Source organism: Anabrus simplex, chromosome 1 (assembly GCF_040414725.1).
Source record: "Anabrus simplex isolate iqAnaSimp1 chromosome 1, ASM4041472v1, whole genome shotgun sequence".
NCBI lineage: Eukaryota > Metazoa > Arthropoda > Insecta > Orthoptera > Tettigoniidae > Anabrus > Anabrus simplex.
Window position 1 is genome coordinate 1,283,663,221 of NC_090265.1, and position 24,573 is coordinate 1,283,687,793.

A 24,573-nucleotide genomic window follows, 5' to 3' on the forward strand; every position below is an offset into this window, starting at 1 on the left:
ATTGCATGTTTCTGTGGTGGTTGGTAGTCTGGTATGGTGTCTGAATATGATGATAAGAGTGTTGGGACGGAAAAATACACCCAGTCCCCGAGCCAGAAGAATTAATCAGAAGCGATTAAAATCGCAGACCTGCCCGGGAATGGAACCCCAGACCCTCTGAAACGAAGGCCAGTTCGCTGACCATTCAGACAACGAGTCGGACCTGCAAGTTCTAATCTAAGAATTACAAAACGTACTATTTTCATTCTTCTAATAATATACTTAACGAGACGATACGTTCATAGACACGCGCTGCTAATATTTATTATAACAATCCTTAACTGACGTAAAATTGACTAGGGCAGAAGTAACATAAGAAAACCTCGCACTAATACGTGCAATACAGAAGCCTTTTTGGTATCAGAAGTTCGTAACGTTTATCTATCCCGAATTAGAATCAGGGAGTGAAAATTTGTAAGTTGTTCTAAAGTTTTCTGTTTAAGAAACCTGCATAGAAGAGCTTCGAATAATAATAATAATAATAATAATAATAATAATAATAATAATACAGCATTGCCTTCCAGAGGTCAAGTTGGTGGGTTTGACCTTCGTTCAGTTCGAAGGAATTTGAAGGTACCCAAACACGCCAGCCTTGAGACGATGGATTTACTGGCACATGAATAACTTTTTTCCAACAAAATTTCCGGCACTTCGGCACTGAAAACAGCAAAAGTAATTAGTGGAGCGTAAAACAAATAACAATATCATATATTATTGTTATAACCATTGTAAGTATTCCGACTCGTTGGCTGAATGATCAGCGTACTGGCCTTCGATTCAGAGGTTCCCGGGTTCAATTCCCGGCCGGGTCGGAGATTTTAATCGCTTCTGATTAATATTTCTGGCTCGGGGAGAGGGTGTATATGTCCGTCCCAACACTCTGCTCATAATATTCAGACAACATACCACTCTGCCAACCACCACAGATGCACGCAATAGTGATTAAATCCCTCCATATAGGGTTGGCGTCAGGAAGGGCATCCGGATGTAAAACAGGGCCAAATCCACATGTGCGGCGCAGTTTGCACCCGCGACCCCACATGTGTGGGAAAAAGCGGCAGGAAAAGAATAAAGAATAAGAACCATTGTAAAAGAAAAAAGAGGAAGAATCATTGTAAATATTATTGTTATGAACAATATACGTAGTAACATTAATAATAGTAAAATAGTTTTAAAAAGTAGGGAGGTATGAAGAAACGTTTGAAATCATTTAAAGACTGGGTAAACAACTGGTAGGGTATATACAGATCAGTTGTTATTGATTAATTGGATAATAATAATAATAATAATAATAATAATAATAATAATAATAATAATAATAATAATAATAATAATAATAATAATGACAATAATAGTGGTAATAACCGGGTATGGAATAAAACGTGTGAAAGGATGCGAACACAATCCCCGGAGTGTGAAATGCTAATGCTGTACACGAGGTTTGTTAATGCAATATCAGAGGTGGAAAGTACGTCCGCAGATGGCCTTTGAAGAGATTCTCACTGCTCCGCGGGCAAATGTAAATTAGAAAGTGGAAGGTATTTTGAAATAAGTAGGATCCTTCATTAGATTTTCCTGCACCACAGTAGCTACCTCATTTCTCATTCAACAGACAGCTGTCTCTCAATATTTAAATTAAAATCTGGGATCCTCTTTCGTAATGGAAATAGCCTAAACAAATTTGATCACGGGACCTTGATACCAAAAGTAACGATAGTAAACATGGAAAGAATGATAATTAAGTTGTCGTTGTTGCTGTTTTATTTAATGTCTGGACACAACACAGACATAAATTCCAAGTGATTCACAGAATGTGAGTAATCTCAAATACTGTGTGTTATCCTGACACTTGTTCGTTCACCAGGCGAGTTGTCCGTGCGGTTAGGAGCGCGCAGCTGTGAGCTCGAATCCGGGAGATAGAGGGTTCGAACCCCACTGTCGGCAGCCCTGACGATAGTTTTCCGTGGTTTCCCATTTTCACACCAGGCAAATGCTGAGGCTGTACCTTAATTAAAGCCACGGCCGCTTCCTTCCCATTCCTAGGCCTTTCCTGTCCCATCGTCGCCATAAGACCTGTCTGTGTCGGTGCGACGTAAAGCAACTAGCAAAAAAAAAAAAAAAACTCGCTCCTTCTCTATAACTGGAATTACTAGAGCGGCTCAATGAATAAGTTAACCGGACATGTCATTGCGTAAATACACAGAACACTTCCATAGACGTACCAAACATAGCATGGACTTGGTACATGTTCTTCTTCTACGTAGAACTTCTAATTGTCTAAGTACTTCTTTGTAGCGTATGACAAAGCATCTACCTGGGCATGTACGAAAACAAATACAAATGTCTGATAACAAGATACAAGGGCTCGTTGAAAATCCTCGTTAATGTAAGTGCTTCCACAGTTGCCCCACAGGATGGATATCAGTCGATGCCATTTCTGAACAGGGTGGTTCAGTACCTTCCGTAGCAGCTCGTGAGCACGATTGTGTGAATGTGGCTTGGTACTGTCGTGCACCAATACGACGCGTGTTTACAACTCAGGTCAACGACTGAGGCCCTCAGAGCCCTTAACATGGAAAAGTAACATGACAGTCGTATGTATTAGTTTTGACTATACTTCTGTTAGTACCACCAAGTAAGAACGGTTTAACTGATTTCACTTGTGGCCTTATGGTCCTGAGGTGAAGCATCAATGTCTTGAGAGGAGAATATGGGCCATTCGATTTATTAATTGGGTGTTGGCTGAATGACGTAAAGTCATGTTTTACAGAAGAAATATGGATATCACTTAAGCCAAATGCACGACGACAAAGGGTGTGGAGAAGTAAAGGAAGCGATGAAAATTACCAAGATGTTCAAGAGATGCAATCATTCGTAGGTGGTGGTGTAATGTTTTGGGCTGGGATTATGCATGCCGTCGTTCACCTCTGATACCAATTCACCCAGCGGTATACCGATGAAATTCTTCGATCTTTTGTACAACCCTTTAGGGATGAATGTTGCGCTGAATTCATTTTCGTCGACGAAAATGCTTACCTAAATCTAGGTGCAGCAGTGAGCACTCTCATGACATAGGCGGGAATCAATTATACGAATTGGCCAGCTAATTCACCGGACATGAACTACATTGATCATGCATGGGACAGGTTGACAACAGCTATTTTTGATCATCCACAACTTCCACAGACACTCCCAGAGCTCATTAGAGTTTCCCAGATAGAATGAGACCTTCTTCCTCAAGATGACGTCAATGTACTGATCGCAATCATGCCACAGTGTGTCAGAGACCTGAACAATGCTACATGAGGGAACTAAGGCAGAGTGAAGAATGGACAATATTCTCTAAAAATCAAATTTAAAAAATATTATTACAGTTGATTTGCGTTAGATATTTAAATTTGTAAAAGATAATCGTATCACGTTGTGTGTCTCTGTAATACAAAAAGCAATATTCTGTAATTTTGTTATTGCATTGCGTCCTTGATATTCCAAACGCTTTTGCAGCGCATTGCAAATATCTGATATACAGTACTGTGTAACTGTTATAATGGTCTCATTTTTAATATGATAGTACTTAGTGCTTACATGGATATTTCGATCTTGGAAGCAAATTTATAACTTTAGAAGGGCTTGATAACTTTGTTCAGCTCGGAGTTTAGTTACGCTTCATAACATCCTGACTTACTTGTCATTGATCCGATGAATGAAGAGCTTTATATTATTTGAATGTACAAAGTGAGCTTTTCGTCTGGCTTCACTAGCCTGTATTGACGTAGACAATTTAAAATACACTGGATTTCCTCCAAGCCGACGTTTTTTAATCTCTGTGGATGAGTTTGAGAGTGATGTGTGCCCGACAAAAAAGAGCTCTGTACTGTGTACCTTGCACTCCATATCATCAAAGGATTCTACTCCGCACAGCCATTCTTTATTCCTTTTGAAAGGAATTTGGTGTTTTACTCTCCCGAAGACAGACATCATATCTCATATCGCTTGTTTCCAGCGAAAATGAACGAATGGTCGGCACAGTAAGGTTTCGAGAGAGGAAGGCATCTCTATGGAGATAAAGAGTTTGTGTGTAAAGATTTCAAAAGGATGTTCCTGGAAGTAAAACAACAAAACAAATTAGAGTAGTTTCCAAGAGTAACTGTCACAACTCACAAGGAATAAAAACATACAAAAGATTAAACAGCTTATTTTCACTCGTTGTGGCGGTATTTTTAAATTGAGAACTCTCATGTGGGGATAATTTTCGCGTCCACGCAGGGTAGTGGTTTCCGACTGCAAGTTTCATATGTTTACGTGACATAAATATGGTTGTTAGGCATTTGGTGAGTGAGTACTGGTGGCAGTGGGAGGAACTATTACTAATTCAAAATATGATTGCACTTGGGCGAGGCGGTGCTAGCGTTTGTTTATCGCAGTGGGTAAAAGACTGCGGGGTGAAGAGCAGCCAAGTCAGTGGACCGAGTACAATAATGAATGTTATTGGTTTTACGCCTCACTAACTACCTACATCTTTATGGTTTTCATAGGCGCCGAGGTGCCGGAATTGTGTCCCATGGACTTCTTTTAGGTGCCAGTAAATCTACCGAATCGATGCGAACGTATTTGAGCACCTACCACCGGACTGAGCCATGGTCGAATCTGCCAAATTGCGCTTAGAGGCCAGTTCTATACTGCCTGACCTACTCAACAGGAGCCTCGCCTTAACGACAATACAAGATTAATTCTAGCGAAGAGTTTGCAAGAAACCAATATGGAGAATTCAGAATATAATAATATGTATTTGCAACAGATCATTCTGAAGCTAGCGCATGTAAGTCTCTCCACAATAACACTCATTACTCTCATATCATTTCACTTACCGAGCGTCCGCCTCCGTAGCGTAACGGTTAGTGTTATTTGCTGCCGTCCTCGGGGGCCTGGGTTCGATTCCCGGTACTGCCAGAAATTTTAAAAAATGGCAGGAGGGCGTGTATGTGGTTGGTACATGCTGCTCACCTCCAACGGGGGTGTGCCTGAAAAGAGCCGCATCACCTCGGGATGAGGATACGAGTTTACTTACTTACTTACCGAGCCATTCCGTTCGGGGACGAGTGTCACTTTGAGTGTCTTAGTAAAATCTCCCGGATAAACCTGTTTACAGGCTTTCCAGTCTGAGCTGTTTATCACCCTAGCCACATTTATACACTAGTTAGACACTAGTGACTTACCTGAACATTTTCCTTGACCCCTCAACAAGAAGGTTACGTTTGAGGGCCAGTGTAAATGCAATTACAGTCGAGTGTGCATCGCCAATATTACATTAGTATATATCCAATGAGACCATTTACAACCTCGCCTAGGATTTCTCTTCTACTAGGTTGAGTTGAGATAAATCTTCAAATGTCTACAAGCAAGAAGTACGATCGAGTACTGATAGGACTTACATAATCGAAAAGGCAAAATAACAAAATATTATATGATAGGTCAGGAATTCGTAGACGAGATTTCAAATAGTTTCAATTGATTCATACTAAGGTAATATCGGCGATGCACATCTGGCTATAGTTGAGGCCCTTAAACCTGATCGTTGAAAGTATTTGATGTTTAAATGTAAAAAGTATAGCTTAGTTGATTTCAACAATCTAACAGTCATTAGTATGTCGTGTCTGCTGCATGATAAATACAGCTTTGTATTGTTCATTTACAAAATTAATTCACAATTATCCGGGTTAAGGAAGTTGTCCTTGCATACCTTACTCAAACACACAAGGGACCGGTGGAGGCGTTCCATAACAACACCACAGACGCGTAGTCTGAGAGTATTAAACCCACGCTCACTTATCTGACGCACAAGCAAGTTATAACTCCGATATTTCTAACACATCAAAAACCTTTTCATCTCAAATACAAGCTGAAGACAGCTTGCTCGTTCCACTGCACCACTACTGTCGGAAAGTAACGAAACAAGGGTCATCATCTGTTCTACAGGAAAATATAACGTCATTGTTTTAACGAGCTCGCGACCAGAAGAGGAGCAGTACGTAATGTGCAGTAGGTTCTATGGAGTGGGCTAGGAATTAAAACTTCTTAATTTATCCAACCTCGATTGATATTTGAAGTTAGACCTCTTGATGATGAACTTATCTGAAAGAGGTTTTTGCTTCGGCGTGAATCTTTCTTCCCGCACATCAGCTCGTGGTTGACGGTGATGACACGAGGTTATCGCTCAAGAAGAGTGAGAGTAAGAACTTCCACCCTCGACAGGTCAGCGTTGGAAGTGTTCCAAGGATTAAAGATACGATAAACGTAAGTTATCCCCAATCGACTCTGGGTCAGCAGCGTTCCTGGAGAATACATCATACTTCCTGGACCTCTACGACATAGCTTATGCTGATTTTGTTGTTATGGCGGTTTAGGATCTTCTTCTGTGGTTGATAAGTTTCTCGTATGTGGAGGGTAGTGATTCAACTCTGAGCTTGGTAAAGAGAAGGATCCTAGACTTTCTCAGTCTTAAGTCCAACAACTTAGTATAGGACCTTTTACGAATAGGGCTACTGACAGACTACGAAGAATAGCGCACTGTTAAAGCAATAAAAACAAACCAATGCATTTTTCAAACATTTTCTGAATGTGAAAAACTCTGACTAATCTTACTGGCTTTACATCTCACTAACTACTTTCGAAGACGCTGAGGTGCCAGATATTTTGTCGCGCAGTTCTTTCACGTGTCGATAAATCTATCAACACGTGGCTGACATATTTGAAAGCCTTCAACTACCAGTGGATTGTGCCGGAATCTAACCCGTCACCTTGGATTCAGAACGCCAGCGCTCTGCCATTTAAGTTTTTCAGCATGGCATTGTGTAATAAAATATAATCGGTATATGCAGGCATAATGCGTTTCAATCACACTGTACACGCGTGGACTTCTTTCGTCGGCTATGGACAATATTTACTGCGTACGAACCGAACCAAACAAAACCCCATCGCACTACAGCTCTCGCCTACCAAGCGACCGCTGCTCAGCCCGAAGGCCTGCAGATTGCGAGGTGTCGTGTGGTCAGCACGACGAATCCTCTCGGCCGTCATTCTTGGCTTTCTAGACCGGGGCCGCTATCTCACAGTCAGATAGCTCCTCTATTCTAATCACGTAGGCTGAGTGGACCTCGAACCAGCCCTCAGGTCCAGGTAAAAATCCCTGACCTGGCCGGGAATCGAACCTGGGGCCTCCGGGTAAGAGGCAGGCACGCTAACCCTACACCATGGGGCCGGCACTGCGTACAAAGGCGTATCAAAATCTTCCTTGATACTTCGCAAAAACATAGGTTACCCGGCAGTACACACGCAAGAAATGAATACATAGGGATAATAACTATAGTATCACAAGCTCCAAAGAAATGAAACAAGAAAACAGTATTATTCTTCCATACGTAACTGTTTCAGAAGAACACTGACTATAATAGCAATAATACGCATTTAGTGATTAGATGTTGAGTTGTTACGGTGGATAATGAAATGCTGGGTAATGTTGATGCTCCATCAGAAGAACTTGAAAGTTCGAAGCAAATACAAACAGGGCAGCAAACTACACTGCCTGACAAAAAATGGAAGCACCCAGAGGAAACGGTCGGATGTCAATGTAACTTCGTTCACGTACACAACATCGGCAGCTATATAAATGATTAGAGTTGCAATTCTCTGTAACAGGTAGAATAACCACCAGAGTGTATTTGTGTTGTTCGTGTTTAGTGATGTCACCAGGCCTGATAGGGTATATGAGGGGTGTCAACAGCGTCAGATGCTGGGTGATCAGTCCTGATCACTGTGAAGGACACGGATATGGCGCGTACTCGTGTGGAACAGCACCTGGCAGAGTCGCCATGTAGTCGACTGGTTGAATCGTGCAATATCCAGATTTGTGCAGCATTCGGATGTGACAGTGGCCCGATGTCGGACTGCATGGGAAAGTGAGGGCAGGCATACTCGTCGTCAAGATGCCGATCGATCACGTCTGACCAACATAAGGGAGGATTGCCGTATTATGCGCCAAGCACATCGTAACCCCTTTACATCTGCGCCTGCCATCCTAGTACAGGTAATGGACTCCCTACAATATTCTGTATCATCCCGCATCATTGGGCGGAGACTAGGAGCAGCCGGACTAGGAAATTACCGTCCCATGCATAGGCTGCCGTTAACACCACAACACAAATGGCTGCGTTTGGAGTGGTGCCGCGACTTGGAAGGATGGACTGCTGATGAATGGCGTCATTGTGTTCAGCGATGAATCGCGGCTCTGCACTGCCCCGGAAGACCATGTCTGCGAGTATGGCGACGACGTGAAGACAGGTCCCATTCTTCCAATGTTTTGGAGAGGCACAGCGGTGTTACTCCTGGAGTCATGGTGTGGGGAGCCATCGGGTATGACTTCAGGTCACGGTTGGGAGTGATTAATTAAGGGAATTCTGACGGCACAACGGTACGTCACGGACATCCTGCGTCATCATGTGTTACCTGTCATGTGACAGTATCGTGGTGCTATTTTTCAACAGGACAATGCTCGTCCACACACGGCACATGTCTCTATGAACTGTCTTCGTGAACCTGAGGTACTCCTGTGGCCAGCAAGTTCTCCAGATTTGTCCCCGATAGAACATGTGTGGGACCAGTTCGGATGTCCACTCCGTCCCAGTGCTAGTATCTACGATATCAAGGACCAGTTACAACAGTTGTGGTCCAGCTTACCTCGGAGAGGATACAACGGCTTTATGAAACCCTTCCCACCCGAATCAGTGCATGCATCCAGGCCGGAGGGGGTGCAACATCATATTGATAAATAGGCTCTTACTGCCAAGTTATTTGTAAATTTGACTTGATTTTGTAATCACAGAAATAACATCACATACCCCCTCAACACGTGAAGTTTCATTTTGTTTCCTCCTTCCCTTCTGGACGCTTCATTGTTTTCTGTCACGCAGTGTATATCGGCCACTATTTAAAAAAACATTATTTTAAGTTTCAGTGAGCTTATTTAAATGGATTACATCGTGCTAGCAGTTAACAAAGGTAGGTTTTCAGCAATGCTAGGTTGATAAAGGGCTAGGAGAAGGAAGGGAGCAGTCATGGTCTATTTTAATCCTTTATAGACCGATAGACATACAGTGCTGGCAAAAAGTTTAAGGACACCCATGGCAAATAGAACATCTTTTATTTATCTCACTAATTAATTAATAATAAATTACCAAAAAACAATCAGCAGGTGTCAGTCCATTAGTAATCTATTGGGCCCCCTTTTGCCTTCTTGCATTGCTTTATACTGTCTGGCATCGTGTTGATTAGCTTAGTACACTCATCCCTAGTGATCTGTCTCCAGAGATTCATGACTTGGAACCACAATTCTTCCTTATTTTTAGGTTTCATTTACCCCAACTTGTAAGCCATAGAGTTCCAGAGGTTCACTATAGGGTTCAGGTCAGGACTTCTTGACGGCCATGGTAATACCTCGACATTCTTTCCACGATACCATTCAGCAGTGACCTTGGATTTGTGGCAAGGGGCATTGTCTTGCCGAAAAATGTTGTTTCCCAGTAGGCGTGTTGCTGAAGGCAGCACTTCTTCCATTGTTTCACAATATTGGATACTGTTCACTGACCCAGCAACAATCATGCATTCTCCTGGTCCTTCAGAAGTGATGCAACCCCATATCATTATGGAATCACCACCTTACTGAGCAGCTGGTGCCACACAGGACGGAAGAAACTTTTCAGTTTTGGTTCGCCGAACTCTGATCTTTCGTCTTGGAAACAACTCAAATTGGCATTCATCTGAAAAAACAATCCTTCTCCATGCTTCCCTTAGCCAACTCTTTCTTTCAAGACACCATTTCCATCTCCTTTTCTTGGCTATGTCGTTCAATAATGGCTTGCGTATCGCGTAAAATGATTGGAGCCCTGCCTCTTGTAAGCGATTGGAAATGGTCTTTACGCTAATGTCAGTGTTATGCAATGTCTTAACAGTACTCAAAATGTTACTGCTACTAGCGTTTCTGTTCGCCTTACTTACAGCAACAAATGTTCTATCAAGTCTAGGCGATGTCTTCCTTGGGCGACCACTGCGAACGGCATCAAGCACTGTTCCGGAGGCATTAAATCTTTTTACAGTCTGTTCTCCACACGTTTTTGAAACACTTAAACAAGCTGCAATCTCCCTGTAATTCTTATGCACCTTGTGCATCCCAATAATCTGTCATTTTGTCTCGTTTGACACACTTATACGACCCATTATCACGATAAAACTTTTCCACAACGACTTAACCTCAAATCATCCAAAGGAATAAACAACTCTTTGCAATGCCAAAAAGATCCAGTGCTGCCTAGATCTTCCTAACATCTTGAGTCACTGCAGTGTGCTAGAAATTCTTTGGCTACATGGCCATCATATGGAGAGAAATTCAAAATTATTTTTCTTGTTCCTACATTTTATCTCTTTTTCATAAAATTCAACAAACATTAAACACCTCTAAAATTTTTATACACATTTTTAAATGACTTTTGGCGATAACTAGTTGATTTTTACCTGGTACACCTGCTTGTATAACAAAATTCAGAAAACTGGCTCAAACCGTTTTCAAGTTACCCAGTATTATTCATTTTGTTATAAATATACGGCTTTTTTTAAGATCGCCTTAACTTACAAAAACTACCTTAAATTTGGAATGGGTAGAGGAGACCTCTGGTTTTCAATAATGGGTGGCATTTCTGCTGTACTTTCAGCTCCATTGCCACGATATGTATGTTAGCACAATGTTTAAGGCCTGTAGATGATTATCTGCTTTTGACAGGTGTCCTTAAACTTTTTGCCAGCACTGTACAATTTTCCACCCTTGTAGGTTACAGTATAGTCTCGATTATCCGACCTAAAAGGGACCTGGAGTACGTCGGATCACCGAAAATGTCGGAGAATACAGAATAACTTTGAAAAGGAACTAGGCCTAAAACAAAAAGGAAGGCTGTACAGTATTATTAAAACAATGACTTGTTTTAAGGCACTCTATTTATTGAATTATCAATTCAATTGTACAGTAGATGCAGTATTGAACGAAAAAATTCCAAATGTCTTACGAAAAGAAACTTGTCAGCAATGTCTGCTTGCCTGCTGATTCACGTTTTCTTGCTGCGAGACCCCGCCATCGACGAAAAATCAACACCTTCGATGAGCTTGCTTCCGGCTATTGCTCAACGCAATTAATGCCATTTCCAATGCACTTCATCCTTCACGGTGAGTCATCGTTTTCTCCTTTTGTTCTGCAATGCCTCGTTGTTCTTCTTCGTCATCATCCTCATTTTCGTCAGCATTCACAAAATCAATAATGTCAGGGTCAGTTGGTTCAAACAGCTGATCTTGTGCACGCCTGCCGTTGAATATCAATTGCAATGCCTCGAAATAATCGTCAAGACATCTTACATCATAGTTTTGTGGTCACCTCAAGGACCTGGTTTATATGGAGGTCCCGGAGGAGAGGGCGAACTAGTCATTCGCCTGCATGTGGCGATTGCTAGCATCCGAGAAGAGCACTTGCGGGGGGCAACCCAGGATGTTGTGGGTCGAGTGAGGAGATGCCTAGAGATAGGTGATAGACATTTTCAATAGCTGTTGATGTAAAGCATACTTGTCCAATATTAAAATTAGTATTACGCCTCTTTCGTTTGTTTCATTCGTTTTGACAATGTGCATTACACCCGGCAGATTTTTTCCGATATCTCCGTCATTATGGCTCGGAGAATGCTGCTTCCTTTTACGTAAATTCATCGGTATAATGTCCTGTGTCCGACAATGATATTATTGAACGCCATTTATCGTACACCTGTATAGTTTGAACAGTTCTATCGATGCATTATGTATATATTTTGAATAAATTATTTACGGAAAAATTATGAAATCATATTTATATAGTATTCAACAAGGAAAATATGCTTAAAATTATGTGCGTTTAGTTATGACCATCCTGAACAGCGAGCGAGTTAGCTACATGGTACCTGTTGTATAGCTATACGCTTGAATTTGGGAAATAATGGGTTCAAACCTACCCTACCCCCCTCCCACGACCGCCTTGAAGATGTATTTCGATAGTTTCCTATCTTTATATACACCAAATACCGGAACTTTTGTAGGGTTGTTAAAAAAAGGTGGTACCACTATTGTTAGTCACGGTCCCAGCTAGGAAAGGTGACGAATTAGAATGCGAAGAAAATTTCATCAAACGAACATCAAATGCGTTCAACAGGATTCTTTTACATAAGCTATAGATATACAGATGTATCATGACTATACCGATCAAAAAGTCAGAGGAGCTTTCCGTGTTATTTCAAAAACGATGGTGCAATCGGATGAGAGGAAATTCTTTCTTTTCGAGAAAATGTTAATTTGTTACTTCCGCGTGAGTGATTCAATTGTTAAAATTAAGAAACATTCTTCAGCTTATTTCAGTTATTTGTCGGGTCGCTGGAACAACCCACGCTCATTTTGGATTTGGCAAGGGTTTTAAGACCGGATGCCACCCTGACGCCATGTGATTCTTGAGAAAAATTATCGACAGAGGATAGATCGGGATTCGAAGTTCAGCCTCCTGTGTAGGAATCCAATAACGCCCCCTTTGTAAAAAAAAAAGCAAGAGAATAGATGAATATAAATATATCGGATAATGGTCCAATCGAATGGGATGGATAAAGATTATTTTTTTTTTTGCTAGTTGCTTTACGTCGCACCGACACAGATAGGTGTTATGGCGACGATGGGACAGGAAAGGGCTAGGAGTGGGAAGGAAGCGACCGTGGCGTTAATTAAGGTACAGCCCCGGCATTTGCCTGGTGTGAAAAGGGGAAACCACAGAAAACCATTTTCAGGGCTGCGGACAGTGGAGTTACAACCTACTATCTCCCGAATAATGGATACTGGCCGCACTTAAACGACTGCAGCTATCGAGCTCGATGATAAAGAATCAAACAAAGGACAAGTCAGAAAGTTAGAACTAGCGTATTGGTCAGTACAGAATATATATAATAAGATAAGAATCCCCTACAGATACATCACGACTGTGAAGCTGGAAGGTGGTTGAGAATGCCTGATACTGAAATAGAAAGGGTAAATGGAGAAACTAGAGAGAGAGAGAAAGAAAGAAAGAAAGAAAGAAAGAAAGAAAGAAAGAAAGAAAGAACTTAAAAGGATGATCATCGGACCGGAGAAAAGGACTGGTGTAATTCAGAGTGAGTTAAAGTGGAAGCCGAGAAACGAGTCGATCCAATATACCACGGGCAATAAGTAGGAGTGTACCACTAGCGATTCACATTTCTAGGAATTTACATGAACCCTTTATCTCACTAAGTTATCAACGTTGCACAATTTCTAGGAGTTTGCATACACCCACCACAAGAAGGGTTGAAGAAGCTAGAAAACATATGAACGAAGTTGGGTTCAGTGCATAGAAGATCTCGAATAAAAAGGTGTTTCGAGTCAAGAGCATCTAGTCCGAGGAAAGAAGGAGAAATCAAAGTGAAAAAATGAAGAAATTCTGGTAAGAGAAGAAACGAGTAAGCAGCAAACCAATTGTTTCTCGTGGTCCACAGTACGTCAACCTCAAAGAAGAAGAAGAAGAAGACGAAATATACAATATCTTGGATATACATTGCTTTGGGTTTTAAGATGAGAAGTAAATGCATCTGGAGGCAGTTGTATGGACTATTTCAAGTATAGAAAGGTCATATAAATAGGTGTACAATTTGCATTGTGTGTGTGGCATTACAGCTTCAGCGTTCGGGCCTTCGGTTCAGAGAGTTCCAGGTTCGATTTCCGGCCGTGTAGGAAACTAGTGTTTGGTTAATTCCACTGACTCCGAGACTGGATGTTTGTGTTTGCCTCGACACACTCCCCTTCATAGTCACACAACCAATCACTACAGAGATACGTGATAATGAATACGGCATCAGGAAGAGCCTCTAGCCGTAAAACAGCGCCAAGTCCAAATATGTTCCACAGTTTGCAACCGCGATCCAGCAAGGTATGGAAGAAGAAAAATTGGATTAACAGCTGTCTATATGGCACGCATAATAACAGCCTTAAAACAATAAAACGATTATTAAAGACATACAAATGACTTATTGATGTACAACATCTACGCCCTCTTTTTTTTGCTTTACGTCGCACCGACACAGATATGTCTTAAAGGCGGAGCGCACACTTATTGGACAAGGGACACGACACATGGGACGCGACAAAAGGGACATGTTCCAAGTGGATACAGCACGTGGATACAGAGGAAGCCCGCACACTTATCGGTCAAGGGCATGGACTGCCCCATGTGTCAACGGACATGTCCCGTCGAGGTATCGCCTGTTGCATTTCGTAGGACGTGTCCCATCACTTCGCGCGTGAGTTTGGTGTAGTAATTTCAATAAATGCAGCTCAATAGAGGCAACTACTACAAATTTTATAGCGGAAGTGGAGAAGCATGAAGTACTGTATAATTACAGATTAAAGGATTATTCGAATAGGTCCATATGTCAAAATATCTGGCGAGAAATAGGCGAAGCATTCAGCATGAGTGTTATCAATAATCTTTCAGCTGGTAGAATAGGATCCCTGATTTTTTTTTCCTTCTCAATTAGTGGCTTTACCATATGCAGTAACTTTTGAAATGTCTTCCAGTTCATTCTGTAATAAAATGTATGAAATTATGAAGGTTCTTAAGTTTCTTAGCCAACACGAAAGCACCATTCTCTTGGCAGTCCACGTTATGCGAGTATGAGTTGACCCAAAATCTCTTTTTTCGTCTAGTCACCCGACTTCTTCGTAATTCTCGAAGTACTGTAACAACAAGCCTTCCAAATCACTAGAGGACATCTTAACTAATGGCCCACAGATGTGCATGTACGTGGCCTATGGGACACGGGACAGGACAAGTTATTTCAGTCGTGTCTCCTGTCCCATGTCGCGTGTCCAAGAAGTGTGCGCTCTGACTTATGGCGACGATGGGACAGGAAAAGTGGAAGGTACAGCCCCGGCATTTGACTGGTGTGAAAATGGGAAATCACGGAAAACCATCTTCAGGGCTGCCGACAGTGGGGCTCGAACCCACTATCTCCCGATTACTGGATACTGGCCGCACTTAAGCGACTGCAGCTATCGAGCTTGGTATCTACGCCCTCTGGAACAATTTTCTGTTGAGGTGGGTGTGGGGGTGGGGGTGAGGGATGTAACTGAATAGGGATGTATAGAACTAGCACCGATAGAGCGCAGTGCTGTTTACTGGGTAAGCGCAAGGCGCTCTTCATTTGTCTGCTGTGTACTCATGCCGCTAATATCCACGAATTTAAGTTGTTTAAATTGTTATTTTCGTGACTATGCCGAGCTATTGCAGTGTTCCTCTTTGTAAAAATCAGGGGAGCTCCTTTTCGTTTCATCAGTTTCCACAAAATAAAGAAATGAGGAAGGAATGGTTACATGCTATTAGAAGGAAACATTTCGGTGAGAAGAATCTGACCGAAAATATGAAAGTGTGTTCCCATCATTTTCAACCCGGAGACTTCACAAAAACTTTGTTGGGTAAGTGCGACTTACGAACGGAAATAATTCGTATTTTCTACCTATAAAGTGATTAGGCATTTCGATAACAACCGCAGAATTTATGTGTTTGTATTTAAAGGTGAGAGAGCAAGATTAAAACCGGGCGCTGTTCCATCGCTTTTTCCATGGACCACGAACACAACAAAAAGAAGAAAGAGGCCATACACCAGAAAATCGCCGGATTACCACGATAAGCTTACAAAAACTGGAATCTGCAGAAATCAACCCCATTGAAGTACGGGAAGAAATCTTGAATATACCCGAAGAAGTGAATGTAACATCTGTGACTCCCATTTTCAAAGACGTCAGTACTCAGACAAATACTACAGGTAATTTGGTTGTTGAGCAAATAATGAATAATCCTGATGTCGTATTGCTTTATACAGGGTTTGCAGACGTCCAACATTTTAATTTGGTGTTTGCTGTTTTGGGAGAAAACAGATACAATTTACAAATATTTCCTCTTGAACCCAGACTGTGTTTCTTATTGACAGTTATGAAGCTAAGGACCAACAAATCTAACCAAGAACTAGACCTTAACTTCGGAATCCATAAAACTACTGTTGGAAGAATATTTAATGTTTGGATTAATTTCATGTACTGCCAATTTAAAGAGTTGAACATATGGCCTGTAGAGAAACTGTCCTTGAAAACAGCCCCCTTGCTTTTAGACAGAAATACCCCTCGACTAGAGTAATAATTGATGCAACTGAGATTACAACAGCAAAACCTAAGAACCCTACAGCACAGCAAGCTACATTTTCTACATACAAAAATGCAAACACAACAAAGGTATTAATAGGTATAAATCCATCTGGTTTCATAAGTTCCATATCTGATGCATATGGTGGAGCAATATCAGATAGGTAGTTATTTATCAGATCAGGAATGTTGGATCTCTTGGAAGAAGGAGATTCAGTTATGGCAGATAGCGGGTTCAACATTCAAGATCTGTTATGCACTAAAGGTGTAACATTACATATCCCACCATTTCTGAAAGGCAAAAGGCAGTTTACTCCATCAGAAAACATTGAAACAAGGAGGATAGCCTCTAAAAGAATACACATATAACGGGCTATAGGACTTGCTAAAACATACAAAATACTGCAGTCAAAATTGCATGTCAGTAAAATTCGTCTTTCAGGGAGGATAATATTTGTATGTTTTATGTTATGCAATTTCAGGAAAACCATTATGTCAGGTTAGGATGACTGGAACAAAATATTCATGGTAAAACTTGTCTAATTTTGCCACCATTTCAAGAATGAAAATGTCATCTCTCTCTATTTCCAACACTAGCATGTCAACATCAGTGTACACAACAAAGCTACAATAATGTCTGCCTGTAACAAACAGCTGGCCTTGCACTTGGAAGTAATGGTTGTGATTTTTCTTGAGTATCACTGCACCATTGCTCTCGCCCAAGTATGGAACACATTTGATTGAAGTAGCTTCATTTCTATTACTTGGCAACCCTGTAAGTTCCAAGACTCTATCCTGTCCAATTAATCCATCACAAGATGCTGCCAGATAATGTCTGGTAGGATGAATAATGAGGTCACACTTTTGGACTACATGGCCTGTTAGCTGAGAATATCTGTCCCTTGCTGAGTCTTCCATTTGAAGTCCCCATTTCACATCACTGGAGCAAAACAAACTTCCCTTGAATAAGGATTTTGCTAGGGCTTTAGGATTTTTTGAGTGAAAGATTTTCCCAAATTTACTTGCTGTCAAACGATATTTCCTCTCTTTGAACCACAGACTTTGCTGGGACTGTAGTCTAGTATTTTCAATTTTCTTCCTTCCCTCATCATTGACTCTTACAAGATTTTCAGCTTGTGTCACACATGGATCCACACCACAATGGTGGTCATGAATGACATCAAAGCAGCTGGCCTGTTCTTTTTTTAGAGCAAAAGAAAAAGCAAGCTTATGTTGGGAACTTTTTACAATACCTTAAACATATTGCTGATATTCAGGCTTATTAACTCCTGACAATGGCCTAACATCATGGCAGGGTTCCTGGAAAACTTGTTCCAAGGGCAAACATTCCACTTTCATAGGGCTAACTGGCCTCAACCGTTTGGAAGGGGGATGATGAAAAGTTTGTAAATTTTGGGTGCATGTTTCTGAACACTGAATAATACCAGTCTTGGAGAAGTGCTCTAATGCATAGCTTACAGCAGCAATATGCTTACAACATGCCTAGGGGCCTGCTCCAGCAACACATTCACATTCTCCTCCTATAATATCAACAGGTACTCCTAAAATAACCTTCACATTATAGCTCTTATGTTTTGTGTACTCGGATTTCACAGCACTGCATATTAGAATTTCATCCGATTGAAAGAAACATTTTATAAACAAAACAAACTTTTCACTGAAAAGTCTGTATCCAGCATCACACAATGATTTGTAGTTGGAAACAGGTGCTCCATCTATTTCCGATTTTCTAAATACAAAATAATCCATCAAATGCACATTTGTGATGGTGATCTTCACCTTATGGCTGATGGTCAATTCTTCAAAGGAAAGTGAAGAAATTCACATGCCTTTGGTGGTGGACAAGGCTGTATCTGCAGTTTCATGTAAGCCATCAACCTAAAAAAATACGTGAATTGAAGACTATAAGCAAGTAGAGTAAGTGCGTATTTAAATCTCTACTTATGATTTAAGTCTTGTGGAGGTATATTTATATATTTCTCAATGTACAATAATCAAGTAATTGTAATCTTTAGGAAAAGGCATGCTGTCTCCTATTCATTATTTAGATAATAAAGCGTGTTAGAATTTTGTAATTACCGCTGTACTAATTCTTCCTTCCTCTCGCTAGTTTTAGCGCCTCTGGTCCGTAGCTCATTTTGCAGCTGTTTAACGCTTAAACGCTGAAAATCGTCCATAATATACTAGGGGATATACCTGTACAAATAATTAATGTAGTCTTGGAGTAAAATTAGAGAATATATAGTAGGCTTTAGCTTAGGAAACTCGGTCACAATCTGTACATTTCTCGCAGCTGACGGGGAGAAACATAAGACGATCGCCTTGAGCTTACCCAGTAGTACACGAGCGCTCTGGCGCGAACTTTCTCTTCCTACATCCCTATTGGGCGCTTACACTTTCGTTGCGCGCGCAAGTCCGTAACAGATGACAAGCACGCAGGGCTGAAATGTTACTCATTGTGTAAGGTCTTTGTATCGGTAAGTCATTTTTGAACTGTTGCACAGTGTGTAGAGTATTAGCATCTTTTAAGTCATATGTGTGTCTTAAATATTTTTGTACGGTTGTTTTTATAATATACCATACAAACAGCTGTAATTTTACACACACTGCACGTTGGACACATGTTTAAATGACATTTGTACTTGAAATGTTCCATATTATTCTCCCGAGACACTGTATTTACCATTTTTCTTTAAATACCCTGTAGGCCTAGAGTCGCAAGTGATTAGATGAATGCGATAATTCTCTAAACCAACTAGTGGAGGCCAATTTTACTAAAAATTCTACGAGTATTTTTTACCTCTGAAAAAGAACCATGTCTGAATAGGATGAATAAGGAAGTTTTGAAGTACTATTTGAAGAAAAATAGTTACGGAGGGAGACGGTTAAGTTGTTCAGAGAAGCTGATACATTAGAGGCTGACAAACAAAAAAAACTGTAACCAACATGTATTATATGAAAGAATAGTGTCTTACTTATTTTCATATTATATATGCTGTAAACTACAACTGAGAAGCAGATTTTAAAATGAAGTTTAAACTGGGCCGATGATCACGATGTTTCCAGTACCTAAATGAAGTAGCAGCAATACCGGCATAATAAAGTATATTGATTGAGTTGATACGGGCTTGCCTGTCCACCGAGATATTTCGTTCACTACAGTATCAAATCCGTGGGATGTTCTTGTCTTTTGCAGGCCGCTCTCCCAGCCCCGCCCAGCCACCTCTCAGCCCGTTATCGAGCTGGGCACGCAGCACCTTATGTGATGGGCAGAAGGAGCTGTAGAAAGAGAGGAGGAAAAAACCCTCTGCTTTTAAAGAGAAAGGAACATGCATGCGTGATGGACAACTTGGAAAGAGGGAAATATCCTGAACTTCTACAAATAGCTGGCAGCACAAGGTGGATGATAAAAGCCACAGTAAAAGATAAAATACCATGTGCAGTTATTTAAAAATAATTTATAAACTGGCTTCAGATAATTATGCACTTAATAATGCCAAAATATGCTCTAAAAACTTTGAAATATGCACTGAAAACTAACATAATTCTGGTATTAACTAAAAAATATAATAAAAATTATTTCACACTTTAAACCTTGCCAAAATAACAAAAAATATACAACCGTGCCACAATAAAATGCTACAGGCACTCAAACACAAAACTGCCCCTATTTTCACTTGAAACATGTTTTGTACTCAGAAAATATTCTCTCTTGGGTTCATTAGGAATCGTTCGACTTCTTCAACAATTCCAGTACTAATGTAAAGGGACAGTCCTTTTTCTTGCAATTTCTTGATGGCTAAAAGTATGCATATCAAATTGAAGCGAATGAATATAAATAGCTCACAAACATATTATTTGATGAAGACTTCTTGTGCTTCTTCAGAATCGAGGCCTTCAACTACCTCTTTTACTATTTCAAAATAATCAGCATAATAAGCAGCAGCTTCAAGCCCCGTTCCCCATCTTGCATGAAATGGTGAAGGCGGAAGCGGCACATTACCAACTGTATTCAGAAACATGTTATTCTGATGTGGAACCTTCAGAAATACTCTTCAAAACGTTTACTTCAGGAAAGAAAACCAGGACTGTTTCAGCGACTCGATGAAGTCCATGTTCTACACATGTAAGGGGGAGAATCTCTGCAGGCCACGAGAATATGATCGTGAAAAATGCGTGATTGCCACAAAAATAAAGTTCATAATTGGAAACTGCAGAAACTAGTGAGTGACTCACATTATTTTAAGTTAACACATCCAGAGCTAGTAGATATCTTTCTCTTTTTGCTCCCCTAAAATTTCAAACGCGAAGTTAATTACAGATCTGTGATCCACGTCCGTTGTTTCGTCTAGCGAGGTGCAATATATTTTCCACCAGCCTTAAGTTTACCTAACTTCACTTCATAAAGCTCAGGAACATACAGAAATCTTACTTATTGCTGATTCTTCTGCGACTGGTTGTTTCATCTTATCTTACAGAAACCGAACTACGTATTGTTTAGCTTAGCTATTTGTATGTTTGCCTTGACAAACGCTCTACATAAGACTTCATTAAATTTACTTCTTGTTGGTCCAGGTTTAACTAAAGCTGTGATTACAAGAGACTAGTGTGTTTGTTTCAAATTTATCATTTGTCATTTATTGTGTTACGTCGTTTGAAGATGTTGAACTTGATCCTTTTTTAGTTACGGTTACGACTGTGCTACAATATTTGCAAAACACAATACTTCCGTCAGTTGAAAAGTCTTCAACCTCGCTTACATATTCTTCCAATACACCACTAACAGTTCTCTTCTTAGGCACAACCAAAGAAGAACTGTTAGGAACTGATTGTGCATGAAAGGAAATTGTATTTAACTATTTCCGAAATGGGAAAAAAGTAGCCCTATTGGAAGTGAAATTCCAGGAATCAGTTCTTGCCTAATTGTTTTGCAGGTAGACAAAGCCATGGCCGGATGTACAACTGCTGTTGCTAATTGTAAAGTAACTAAACACCTGTAAACAGGCTATATGTTGATAAACAGCACAGCTCAACTTTTTGAGAATATGGCATGGGTCATGAACAGGGTTAGGATTATCAGGGGCGCAATTTTTCTTCGTAGTGGCAAATTAGAACACCCTGGAAGAAGCCAATGTGTGATTTATACTGTCTCTCATTAAGAATGGAGTAATATTCCAGCACCTTTTCTTCCTTTTGTCTAGCCTTTATACTTTTTGGACCTATTCTGATCTTAATCACATTTTCTCTTCTTTTTCTAATAGTGTTTACATCTTATTACATGTTATTTAATTAACATTCTAAAACCCAAGAAATAATTTTTTGAAGTGATCAATTATAATTTTTCCTCGGATTGCAGTGAACATGGGAATAGTGAACTTGGGCCTGAAGACGAACGCAATACAGCATACCTGCAACAATGGGAAATAACTCAACACTTTGTATCAGTTTATATATAGAATTCGCGAAGTCAACAATGGTCCAATGACAATCGAGTGTTAGTCTGCTTGACATTTAAATCTGTGGTAATAATAGGAAAAAATGCCGAACAATTGACTGCTATTAAAATGATATTTTTAATCGCTAACTTACATTGACAGTTCAGTCAAGGATTAGCTATGCCGAACGTGTTCAAATCTCGATATTTCGCCTAGTCTCAGGAATTTAGGCAGGTTTTCATCGAAACGGATGGAAGTGTTACACGATGTACTGTTTACGCTTAATAAATCACGTTGAATGAAAAACACCAGCCAGACCACATCAAACAACACAATTCCAGCACCGAAGCATCAAAAGAATAAGATTCTTAAAGCAAGCAAGTCCCAGCAGCCTCTGTTATGAAATATCTTTGAGTAGTGTTCTGCGAAGATACAAAATTCAAGGAATTTAGCATTGATTTATGTGCAGCTTTAACAGTCGGGAATCTCACTCAATACGTGCATGAAAGGATTTCTTGAAAAATGTACTCGACCCTTTTAGTCACCTCTTACGATAGGCAGAGGATACCGTGGGTGTATTCTTCATCTGCGTCCCCCACCCACAGGGGGGTCTTTAGCGACATTCTCTCCACTGGCTTGCTGTCACTGAAGCTGGTATAAACCTTCATAATAAAAGTTCAATGTATTTCTTTGTTTCTTTGCCCGTTGTTTGGGAATCTTTTGAAAAATCGTTTAATTTCTGGTTTAACAGTATCAGTCCACCACGTCACGTGGTAATGGTATTTAATCTCTTACTACGCATTTTCATCCATAGTGTTCGAAAATCATTTTGGACATCTTGGTCGCATTAAGTTTCCAGTATCCCATGTAGAGGTGGTCGTACTGTTGTTGAGTAACGGAAGATGAGAACATGATAGTCACTGAATGACACCGGTATAACCTCAGAACAGTGTAGCCTATTTATCATCTCTCGTGGTATACTGTATATGCCCTATCGATTCTGGAAGCTGACCCGGCCCGATAGAAAGTAATTTGGACGTCTGTTCCATGATTAAGTTCCCATAAGTCATGTAAATGTAATCCCTCAACAAGATTCTTTAGGCTGCGACAGTTATTGAAATGTCCAATTTGATCACGAGGATTTAATACACAGTTAAAATCACCGGCCAAAATGTTGTTAATAGGACCCTGCACAAATTATCTGATGTCATCTTCAAATAATCGTTCTCTGTCAAGAAGCCCTAGGGAACCTGATGAAGCGTACACGTTTATAAAAATAGTGTCCTCACATTTCACAGCAATAATTATACCATTAGGATGAAACTCCGCTTCAGAAACAGTCAGTCCTGCTCTATATATATTATAACCGTACCTCTATGTGATGGACCAATGTTTACTTTATATTCGTATCTGACAACCAATTTAAGTTTGGATCATGAACTTCTTGAAGAAAAGGATATTTATTATAACAGTAAATGCCGTACCTAGGCTAGCAGATCATAAGGTTCAAATCAGGGCGTACGGTACTGAACTGGAGTGCTTACAGAGGGAGAGAGGTTTGTCGAAATGAAGTCTAATTCCAAAAGACTGAATTTATTAACAAATGTTCAAATTCCATATCACCTGTGTAAAGAAGAGATACTGGGAAGTGTTCTTTCCTCGTCCTAGGGCTGGTGATGATGTCCTTGAACTCCGGCTGCGCCTCCCCTCTCTGCACCATGGAACCACGATTTCTCCCTCGGTGGAAATTCTGGACGTTCTTGAAGATCTTTTTTTTTTTTTTTTATTTTTTTTTTTTGCTAGGGGCTTTACGTCGCACCGACACAGATAGGTCTTACGGCGACGATGGGATAGGAAAGGCCTAGGAGTTGGAAGGAAGCGGCCGTGGCCTTAATTAAGGTACAGCCCCAGCATTTGCCTGGTGTGAAAATGGGAAACCACGGAAAACCATCTTCAGGGCTGCCGATAGTGGGATTCGAACCTACTATCTCCCGGATGTAAGCTCACAGCCGCACGCCTCTACGCGCACGGCCAACTCGCCCGGTTCTTGAAGATCTAGAATTTCTAGAATATCTATACGATGTCTAGAAGATCTATGTGGTGTAGAAGTAAGGGCAGCGAAACAGGTCACGTAAATGATGAACGTGTACGCACACATTTAAGCCTTGGACGTGTTCATATGGAAAACGGCTTCTGCGCAGAGGAAAAAGCGATATAGTAATGGTTTTTAACAAGGTTTATAACACATTAGAACTGTATAATTGAATAATTACCACATGGTAAAATGTCACTGAAATCTATCCCGTGTTCTATCATTAATCACTTGAAATTAATTCTATGCGGCCGAATGTCAAAAAAATCGAATACGCACATCAATTTCAACACTTGGAAATTAAACAAGCTGAGTTGAATGTTACTGAAATCAAACTCGTAAAATGAATAGCCACTTGAAACACTGTGTCGTCAATAAAATCGACCTAATAAATAGCCACTTATAGTTTTGTGATACTTGGCATAATCTAAAGTTATTTCACACGAAATATTTCTAAGTTTTAACGGATTGGATTGGATTGGATTGGATTGGATTGGATTGGATTGGATTGGATTGGATTGGATTGGATTGGATTGGATTGGATTGGATTGGATTGGATTGGATTGGATTGGATTGGATTGGATTGGATTGGATTGGATTGGATTGGATTGGATTGGATTGGATTGGATTGGATTGGATTGGACTGGATTGGATTGGATTGGACTGGATTGGATTGAA